Raw genomic sequence first — 11,106 nt, forward strand, 5'->3', positions numbered from 1 at the left:
CGCAATCTAACGCGGGGAAAAACGGGTCGCCTGCTCTGTAGTCAGGGTATTCCTAGGGGAGGGTGATAACTCGCTGTTCTTCTGGAAATTCACATATCACCCAAAAAGGTGACATGGGTAATGATTACGGTATGTGTTTTCCGGTGTTTATTTTTGAACGAAAATCGGTGCATGTTTTTCGGTGCTTATTTTTTAATCACCAGTGTATTATGGGTTGAACGTCTTGTGATGACGCTAAAAAGCGTTGATAACCAAAGAAAAATGCAATTGGACAAGAACATTTCAAATTTCCAATTCTATTCACATATCCATTATGCTCTTCTCGTGGGAGCATCTATCCTGACGAAAAATGCCTAAGTGATTGAGCTGTGAACGCATACTCAGTGTACAATCTTTCGTCCTAGAGAGGTATTGCGCACGCTCGAACGCGCTACACAGCCCAGTAGACGAAGTTGGTGGCACCCAGAAGGCGAGTTTTTGAATGGTCTGTAGTAGGCAAAATAAACAAATAACAATCAACGCACATCAGCTCTTCAAGCGAAGAGGCGCGTTTCTAAGGTCAATGGCTCCGGACGGCACAAATGTTGTTGGCGTTGTCGTAAGATGACGTCAGTTCATACGAACAGACGTCATCTTACGTGATCACGTGACACAAACACGTCATCTTACATGATCTCGTTACACGAAATGACGTCATCTTACGTGATCACGCTGCACGAAATGACGCCATCTTACGTGACCACGTAACACGTCATCTTGTAAGTCAACCTCTCCCCACAGCAGCGCGCTCCGCGCTTTCCGGGCCCGTGCAGTGCTGTAGTCGAAATCAAGCTCCCTATGGCAAGCGAAGGCTTCTGAAGTCTCACATTGAGAATACTCGCAAGCGACCGTCTGTGGAAGCTTCGCACGTTGAGTTTTTTGTTGAGATCGAGCCATCGTGTTCCATTAACTATAGTTGAATTTATCGTTCAATAAAGCCCTAAAAATATGAATGTAGTTGGTGTAGACATCAAGATCTAATCAAAAATGCGGTTTGACGTCGTTTAATTAACGTGTATATACAAGTGTAGAAACAAATGAGTTATTTGTGCATAGATGTTTAAAAAAGTGTTTATTATTCGACACAGGACTTTGGGAGAAGGATGTGTTCAGATTTTTCTTCATGAGCGCAAATATACCTGACGCAATAAATAGTGACGATTTCATCGTCCCAGTGGTGAGCAGGTGATTTCTTGCTCGAAACAATGATACCATTTCATAAACCAAGTTCTGTGACATATGCTTTTCCAATGTCTGGTCACTATTTTGTAACCCTTTCAGTCCAAACGAGTATACTTCTGTTTGTTTTTGTTAGCTTAGGAGGGGGTCACAGAGCCTATCTTTTTGTCTTCCTCTAGGACAGACGTACAGAGTTATACCGCAACACGCATCTGTGGAGCACACAGAGCTATCGCTCTCCTGTTGGCGGTACAGTAGCAGACGACACAACGCAGCTCCGTAGTCTATCGAGGGCACGGCTAGCCGCGGCCCGTAGCGCGACCGTTCAGACTAAGGAAATGGTTTTGAAGAACCGAGAAATGGTATCTTGTATACAATAATCACATGTCGTTAGTATATTCTACTTGCTAAGCCAAATAAATATTTGCAGCTTGTGAGAATATGTTTGCGTGACGATTTACCGTTCACACTCCTGACGGATGTTAGCGAATCCTTCATGTTCGTGGCTCGCAGTTATCGGTACCCCCTCCGAGTGACTTCACCATACATATTCTTTTCTTGCTTGCAGGACATCATAAAAATCACAAACACGCGAGAAGAAAAAATCTTACGAGTACGCGTGATTTTGAGCTTCGCAGCTCTAAAGATGCCCGGTAAATGTCGTCCAGCTTGGAGGAAACTAATCCTTTTTGTTGGAGTTTGACTATCGTATGCTGGCAGCTCGTTTCCGGTCTGTTTTGTCTATACTCCGTTTCACCGTAATTTGGCAACCCTCAGTCAGAGCTGCTGTGAGGGAATCACAGTCGCGGAGCAAAGCACGTGACAGATACTTTTAGGAGCAGTACTATGGCACCTACAGCGCGTCTCCGACCGGTGTGTTTAGCGTCTTATGCTGGCCATACATCAAAAGTGGTCCCGAAGTGCAACAAATGACGTCACAGAAGACGGAGTGTCACGCTGTTGCATCTCGCGATCCTGGCAATTCATCGTAGAAATGCTGGCGAAAACCACGAGCGAACACGAGTGTCGCTGCCGTCATGGCGTCCCAACGAAAAGCAATTATACAATTTCGACGTTTTTGTAATTCGGTAATTTAAATTACTGTATACAATTTTTAAGAAAATAAAGACATCATAACCAAATAGGAACTTCCGTGCTAAAACATGCAGTGCGAAGTGAAGACAACTACTATCTTTTTTTTTCTTGATGTCCACAAAAAAAAAGGCTATGCAGCATCGATCCAATCGTTTTTTTTTTTTTTTTTCGCACATTATGTGATGTCCTCTAACACGAAAGTACCGACGTAAAAGCGCTGTAGAGACGATATAAACAAAAATTTAAGTGAATCGAGCTTTGTAGTGGAACGGAAAAAAATAAATAATTAACGACTTTTTACGGTAAACACTCCACCTCTAAGTAGAACTTCAAAAAAGTGACGGTTACGCGCTTTCATGCCCATTTCAACAAAGTTGGGAGAACGATGTATTGCATCTTGTGAATAGACATGTGGAGCAGCATGTTTATGTTAGAGGCATTGTGTGTAATCGCTGCGCAGTACCTGCCAAAAGAAGTTATTATTTGGACACAGTCTCAACCGTTTCCGTCTGTGTTCCGTCCGTCTGCTACGAATACAGCAACTCTTTTCGCAGAAGAAGTGATGAGGAAATGGCGTGCCCTTGATGATACGATTATGATTATGAAATAAAATTTTTAATCAGCCGATAATTGCGACCTGTCCGGTCGCCTGGAACCCCGGCAACAACTATCGTTCTCTGGAAAGTTCATTCTAATATTTACACGTTTTGTGGAGTTCATCGAGCGAATAAGAATGTTCCAACAATGAGCTAAACCTACACGAGTTCCCGAATCCAACACGGCGCTTTTGAATTTTAGCGCCGTAGATAGTTCTGCGAACAGTGTATACTTCTGTGCAAATATTCGTCTAACAGTTTTGCAACGTTGGGAAGCATCGGAATGATTCAGAATCACTGCGGAGTTGATACTCGGGAAGATAAGACGGGCACTTGGGAGAAACGGACCGTGGCATTTGAGACAGGGGCACAACCGGTGGACAAACGTGCTACAATCGCATACCCTTCCAAGCGCTTATGGCCAGAACATCCATTGGGTCAGAACATCCATCGAGTCAAAACATCCAAGAGGTCACGTGACACCAGAGTCAGAACATCCAACGAGTCAAGACATCCATCCGAGTCGAAATATCCATCGAGTCAAAACATCCATCGAGTCAAAATATCCATCCGTGTCTAAACGTCCATCGAGTCAAAACATCCATCGAGCCAGAACATCGAGAGTCAAAACATCCCTTTGATTCAAAACAATATTATTTGAATTGAAAAGAAAAGAAAACAATATGCATGAATTTTTGCCGGCTCAAGAATGCGAATTTTGCCAAGTGCCAGTTTTGGGGATACACCTGATCAACCATCTTGGTCAGTGTCCTGGATGTAGGATCCCTCGTGTTCGTGTTTTATTTTTGTCACTGAGTATATTTGGCTATTTGTCATCTGCACTCTCGACGTTTCAGGACGTCCTTAACTATCTGGACAGAATTACAATCCTTAGAGTTCTTCCGTAGAACGATCCGAACAGCACGCATGGGCCAGTTTTCTTGAATAAAACTCTGAATGTCTGACGATGTCTTGGTGTGTTATTCAACCAAATGACTTTATGCGAACGATATGCACTACGTTGTGTCTTGTAGGAGTAATCGTGACAAAGATGAGTGTATAGACACTATGACCATGTACAAATACTTAAAAAGTTATAATACATAAAAAAAAACTGTAAAATGTGTTCCCCCATAGTGCTTCCGTACATAAAAAAAACTACTATTTATATACAATTGAGCAAATCTATGAAGAGCGCTTTGTCCGAGATTGAGACTAACGTTTAAAAACCACGGACTAAAGCTACGATTCTCTCGGAATAACGTTATTGATCACGGCGAACGTCTGGGACAAGGGTGTCTTGAAACAATTCATTGGCTTTACACAAATATGGAAGCAATTGACTGGCGAGGTGAAATTAATTTCTCTGAAGGGCTTACGTTGCATAATTCACCGACAACAATATTTTGGTTCCTCGAGCAATCGCGCAGACTAGGTGCCAGCCCACCGCACGCTCTGTTGATCCCACCCCAATCTAAGAAAAAAAAAAAAAAAAACACTTTTTTTATATTAATGCGGCGAAGCAAAATACTTTTAAAACAGAGCCATCCTGTCTTGAAAAATGTTTCACCATCACAAGCTTAAGAGTGCTGTAACTTTTCATATGAATAATAATATTGTTCTTTTCATTTGGATGATTTTTATCACGTTGCTTTTGAATGAATCGCTAAAATTCGTTACCCCACATTGGCTAGAAAAACTAGTCTCTTCTTTCCGAACCTCTTAGGAACGCATTGACATACACCGAGCTAAAATAAAAAATGGCTGTCACACTGGTTTCTTCCAAAGACGGTCTAAATACTTAGCATTTTTATATGGATTCAAATGGCCTTGTCCATTGTCTGTGGGTCACGTAGCTGCCACGAATCGCAAAGTAGCGTGCTCTCGAGCTGCACGTTCAAATGACAGCAAATAAAACGCCACCTAGACGGCAAAGCAGCGTAATTTACTGGCAATGCAAGTAAATTCCAATCTCAGACCACGTCGCGTGATCACGTAACATTACCTCCCGCCGCTTTCGGGAGCCATTGCGACTGCGCCGTCATGTCCTACCTGATTATATTAAGGATTTGTCCACCAAAATACCGATTTATTTTACGCTCCATTAAGCTACAAGTAGGACACAGGGTCACTGACGAGAGTACAACCCCTAATGCGTGATAAAACAAAAGAAAAATGATTTCGCTCCGTTTACATGCCCGTGACGATATTAACTTTAATATTTTATTTATTTATTTATTAATAAAAACTACAAATAATGAGTGGTTCAAGCAAAAATCAAGGAAAACAACAGCAATAATTTTACAAAACAGAAAATAAACAAAAAAGTAACTTACACTGGTACAGGAAAATTGAAGAAATCGGAATCACAGAATACTTATAAAAACGCACGTTTACTGAGTAGCCTAAATAACTGACAAGGTCTCAATGAGATAATAAAATTGTAAAGGCAGTTCACAGCTCGAATAATAGTTAAGAAATAAGAACATATCCTATCCACTTCCGTCAAATAACGAAATCAATTTTGTCCTTTATAAATGATTAAATTTTATGTAGGAGCGCATGCAAACGGTCCTTGCTTACCTTATCGTCAAAAGTCGTTTACACAACAGCTCTTTCCTTTCAGGCAAAAAAAAATAAATAAATAAAACATTCAACTCATCAAGATATCCATGACAGCCATCTGAATCCAAACATCCATTGAGACAAAACATCCATCAAGTCAGAACATCCATCCGAGTCCAAACATCCATAGGGTCAACACATCCATCGAGTCAGAACATCCATCCGGGTTTAAACATCCATGGAGTCAAAACATCCATCGAGTCAGAACATCCATCCGAGTCAAAACATCCAGCGAGTCAGAACATCCATCGAGACAAAACATCCACGAATGGATGTTTTGACTCGATGGATGTTTTGACGCGTTGGATGTTCTGACTCGGAATCCCTTCCAAGGTCATCGCTTGGGCGACCGTGCGCGCGCCCAAGAAACCTTTCTTTCCTTCTTTTTAGGGGGGGGGGGGGGGGGGGAGGGAGGGGAGTGGTGTAGGCGCTGATTGTCATCCTCCTTTGTGGCTTTTGACAGACGCACAACGAGACTGGCAGAACAAGCGCATGATTCATTTCTTTCGATTGAGGCGTGTATGCGAACATGATTTTTTTCCCCTTTTAGTAGTTATTTGTTCTTGCCTTGACTCGGGTTCCAGTCGGTGCGTTGTCGTTGTATGCCCACTATTTTTTTTTTTTTTTTTTAGTTTATGGTAGTTTTTGCGCTGATGGGCTATCAAGGTAGACAAAAATAAAAAAAAAAATAAAATAGCGCCTCGACAAAAAAAAAAAAAAGTTGTTGCGATCAGGAACATTTTCAAAGCGATTTTAGGAGCCTGCAGTGTTACCACAGGTGCAGGATTGAGAGCGTAACCCACGCACTTGAAGAGAAGGGGAAGCTCTCGTCTTATTGGAACTCTCTTTTATGGGTTTCCATGTCGCGATTGTCCTTCAAAATCAACTGTCATTTATTTCTCGCTCGTGGCTTCCAAGTACTGGAAGCCACGACTCGAGCCACAATAGTTTTGCGAAATCAAGGTTTCGCTGAAATGGATAACTCTCACGTACAGTTCGACGCGCAATACCTTTGCCGTATTGACTCGCGAGAGATGCCCCCAACACGGCTGAGTATGACGGTGCTCCAGACCTAACATCTAAATTTTGTTGCCTCACCTGTTACTATTTCGCGCCCATTTTGAGCCATATCAAAATGAAAGCGCATGATGAAATAAAAATGACACTCGTTTTCCGCTCGATGGAAATTTCACGCCAGCTCGCTGTCTTTGCTGGTACCTTGAGCGTTTCCCAACGATGCGGAAAGTTAAAAAAAAAAAAAAAAACACGTACGATGGCATCCTTTGCACACTCATTACTTCTATAACACTGAGCCACCTCGTATCCTTTTGTTTTTCTTTCATGGTACTAATTTCTTTCTGCGCATTACGGCTGTTACGACGCTAAGTCTGTCTGCCCTTCGAATCAGGGACGAACCAGTTTAAATCAGGAAAATATAATTAACACTGTAGCAAAGTAAATCTATCATATCGATCGGAAATACGATTTGGCACATTCCATCTGAACACATATTTTGCACAGCGAATGCAATAGCGAGTCAGCGTGCAAAACGCCGCCACACTGAGCTACCATAACATCTCAGCGATTTTTGCATAGCACCGAGCACGCAAAAGAGAAAACAGTTATTCATTCACATAAACGAAGCAAATTTATTTAAAGCCCGGCCACTCCGTACGTCCAATCTAGCTAAGGTTATCAATAGACTCGACCATGTCATTTGTCGAAACAGATAAAAGACGTTGGCAAAAATGATTAGACTGAATAAGTGAATCTAACGCACGTATTTTACCAACCGACGGTCGCGCGCCTTCAATACCCTTTCCAATTGTCATTGCGCACCTTGGACACACTTTGGGGAGCAATGCATATTTACATCGCCGCCCGAGGTCTCCATTGAACGTGTAGTACTGACTCAAATAAAATGCTAACCTGACTCTCAATCGCTCACCGCAAAGGACGATTTCGAACAGGCGGTACTGTAGGTCACTTGAGATAAAAAAAAAAGAAGAAAAGCAAGCTATAGAAACGAGCGTCGTAAGAAAGGGGACCGGCATTTTTATTCCTACCTCCGAACAGAAACGAGCGCCACCCACTGCATCACACAGCGCAGAGGCCGGACTCGGCCACCGCGCGTACATACCAAGCGCGCGCGAGGGAGGGAGAAACTTCCTCCGCCGGGATAACACGGCACATTTCGGGATCTATTTCACGCAGCGGATAACGCGGGCCTTTTCACACCTCGATACTGGCGCCATCTAGAAGTTGCGCGTTCAACCACGTTTCGAGCCGCGCGCCATCTGGTGGCTGAAACGGACGAATAAATAGAGGTACCGCGCCCTCTTAACTACGAGGTGATGCCCGATGGAACACGGATTTCGTCACGCCGCCCTCCACGACCGGAAGTCGTCCACGTCGTGCGATGAAGCCGTACTACGTTCGATAGGACTGTGGACCTTGTGTGTTCCAAATGACTCTTTAGTTGACCGTTATTTTTATTTTTTTTGTTCTTGGGTTGCATCGGGACGATGCACTTTTTTGAAGGGGGGAGTAATGCCGCGCGCGCAGCTGGCCAAGTAGGCAGCGCGCGCGTGGCCTAACGGTTATCGCGCTTGCTTTCCACGCTGAAAGCCAGGGTTCGATTCCTGGCCGCGGAGGCGCATTTTTGTTGACACCGTAATGTGATGTTCTGGTGAATTCGAAAACCGTCTTGCTGATTCGAGATTAGAATGTTCCACGCGCCGAACCTTCTACGCCGAACGATCCAGAAAGCGACGAGGGTACATAAGGGATTCCGCAAGGCGAGCGGAGTCAGCTCGCCCCAGCGTTCGACTCTGCTGCCACGCCGACTTCGACGCCCGCGACGCTCTATGATTATCTTTTGTACTCTTTTATTTTTAGCACAAGTTCGCCACATTAAACGTTTATTTCTTCCTGTTTATTTCCTGTTTTGTTTTGGTCACCACCCGTTACACCCGGAATGTGGATGGCGCATTTTTCAAACCAGACGGCATCCGAGCCCACATGTATGTGCCGTGGTGAGGGATGAAAGCTGTCTTTTCATAATCCTGGGTGCAGTCCCAGGATTACGAAAGTCCATGGTAGCAAAGTACGCGCATCCAGCGATGTCTTGAATGATATCATCCACAAGAGGCAGGGGGTACACCACTGTGATCGTGCGTTCATTGAGTGGTGCATAGTTAACACACAAACGTTTCTTATCTCCACGAGACACTACGACCACTGGAAAAGCCCATGGGCCAAATGCTGGAAGAATAACACCTGGGTCCTGGAGTTCCTTTATCTGTTTTTCCACGAACTGTCAGTCTTCGGGAACATATCGGTACTGGCTACGGCTTTATGGCAAGGCGTTTGGTAACAGGTTAATGCGATGCTGCATGCCTGTGAAATGGCCTAAGTCATCTTTGTAACGGGCGAAGGCTTCATTCTGCTGTGTCAAAATGTCGGCAATGACACTACTTCGGCTGAAAGATAACTGATCGGAGGGCTGGGGAAGATCAGGGTGAATGTCTTTAGCAACAGTACCGGCTATCTGGGCTGGCGGCTCGGCACTGGGGCTATTTAAAGGCAAACGTGGAGTTTCCTGGGTGAAGGCTTGCCAGATGGCTGCTCCGGCGACGGCAAGGGCTCTCTCTGTAAGCAGTCTTGTGACATCGTCTGCACTTGTGAATTAAGGCTCGATTGGGTGAGAATTACGGCATTGAACATCCATGGTGCTAGTTTTTGTTCTGCTATGAGAGACAAACCTGTGGCCGTATGCTGGAGCCGGACGAACTGCGGAGGCTCAAAGATCAGACGCGCCTGTGCGGCTCGAAACCTATCTTCACCAATGATGAAGGGGAGGATGTTGGGTTCCAGAACCGCGGCCTGGACGACTCCCGCGATTGGGCCAATGGTGATCTTAAGTAAAGCTGCTCCCGCTGGGAGTACGGTAGTACCACCTACAACTGCCAGTGGAGGCTCAGTCCAGGGTTGTAGCTTGCGTTCTGGAACAGGCGACCTTGTTACGAGAGTTAGCTTAGAACCTGAGCCTGGGAACGCATAATAATGCCCAATTCCAGTGATGGTCGCCAAAAAGAATGGGCACTGCAGTTGAGAACCTTCAAGGGTTGCTGGAATGGTATGAAGAGCTGGTGGTAATGGCACTGCAGGCATGGTCCTAGCTGCCGACGACGATGCCTGGGCTGACTGACTGGTGTATGTTGTACACTTCAAAGTGAGGTGACCGAGGTGTTTGCAATTATAGCACACCGCTTGGGACAAGTCCCAAGCGGTGTGCTACGAAACTACGACGCTGGACCTCCATATTGTGACGAGATGGCTTGGTATCTAGCCTCTTGAAGTCGGTGGGCTGGTCCGCGATGCGTTGACGTGAGGCTGTGGGTGACGGTGACGTCAAGCCATAGCGCTGCGTAGGGTGGGTGGGACATTCGGATCTAGCCGATTTAGGCGAATATGATTGGTAACTTTATTGGGCAGGAGTAGTCGAAGGGCTTGCCTTGGCGTGCTGGGCGGACGTATCCAGGCTCGCACATCTCCCAAGAAAGGTTTGGACGGTTGTTGGTCTGTTGGCTGCCAATGCTGCGACGACAGTTGGTCCCGCATGCCTTGGAGTAGGTTGTCAATCTTCTCCGGATCGCTGAGGGTTACCGGGCAGCGTTGGATGATTCTTAATTTGTCGAAGGCGAACTGATGAAGGGATTCGCCAATCCCTTGAGTCACGTCCATGACGCGTTCCTGCCAGTGGATAAGGGTCCATTCTGTGATGAATGTCTCTTTGAAGGCGTCTCTCCAAGTTGGCCACGTGTCGTATTGACTTCCGAACGCGAGGTGCCAGTTTCGTGCTGTACCTTTCAACTTCCTTGCTGCGATGAGCCGGGTGGTAGCGTCATCCCTTGAGGCTAGTTGTTGGGCGCGACGAACGTACTCCAGCCATTCTTTGACGTTTTGCTTTGGCGAGCCCTCGAACTGTGGGAGGGACGCGGACAGGTCTGGTAGCGTTGTAACTGTCGTTGAAGGACGAGGCAACTGCTGCAACAAAACAGCAAGGTTTTGTAGCGTGATGGAGTCTAGTGCCAAAGAGCCAGCGGCAGAGGCCGACGCTTGGTGCAGGCTAGGGGAAGATTTCCGGCGCGCCTCGATGTCCGCGGCAAGTCGCTGAATGAGGGCTCCTTTTGAGCCGGAAGTGTCTAGCTCACGTGCAGCGAGCTCTTCCTTAATAAGCTCGACGCTTAGACACGGCATAGTTCTTGCGTCTAGTTCACTCCAGACAATGCCGGGCATGACTGTGTCGTGCAAGTCTTACCAAGGAGGTACGAAACGTTCCGCTCACCAGAAACCGCCGAGACAAAGCGCGTTCTTAACGCTTTGCGAAGACGCGAGGGGCGGGAGTACGTCGTTCCGAAGCTTCCGAAGTTCTTGTCGAGAACGGTTGCAGGTGTTTACGACGGGGCGTAGGCGGAACCAGGTGATTCGACGCACGGCTGGCGGTCGGGCTAGTGTAGGCTTTCACGGTTCAAAGTCGACTGCGCCAGATGTAAGGCATGAGGGCCAA

At 45.8% G+C, this 11,106-nt stretch overlaps 1 pseudogene; it reads right to left on the reverse strand.

Moving 5' to 3' along the window:
• Positions 1 to 8,500: 8,500 nt before the first annotated feature.
• Positions 8,501 to 10,796, reverse strand: LOC120836429 (annotated as a pseudogene).
• Between the last annotated feature and the right edge of the window lie 310 nt (positions 10,797 to 11,106).

The sequence above is a fragment of the Ixodes scapularis genome, unplaced genomic scaffold (genome assembly GCF_016920785.2).
Source record: "Ixodes scapularis isolate PalLabHiFi unplaced genomic scaffold, ASM1692078v2 PGA_scaffold18__7_contigs__length_3171195, whole genome shotgun sequence".
In the NCBI taxonomy this organism is placed as follows: domain Eukaryota; kingdom Metazoa; phylum Arthropoda; class Arachnida; order Ixodida; family Ixodidae; genus Ixodes; species Ixodes scapularis.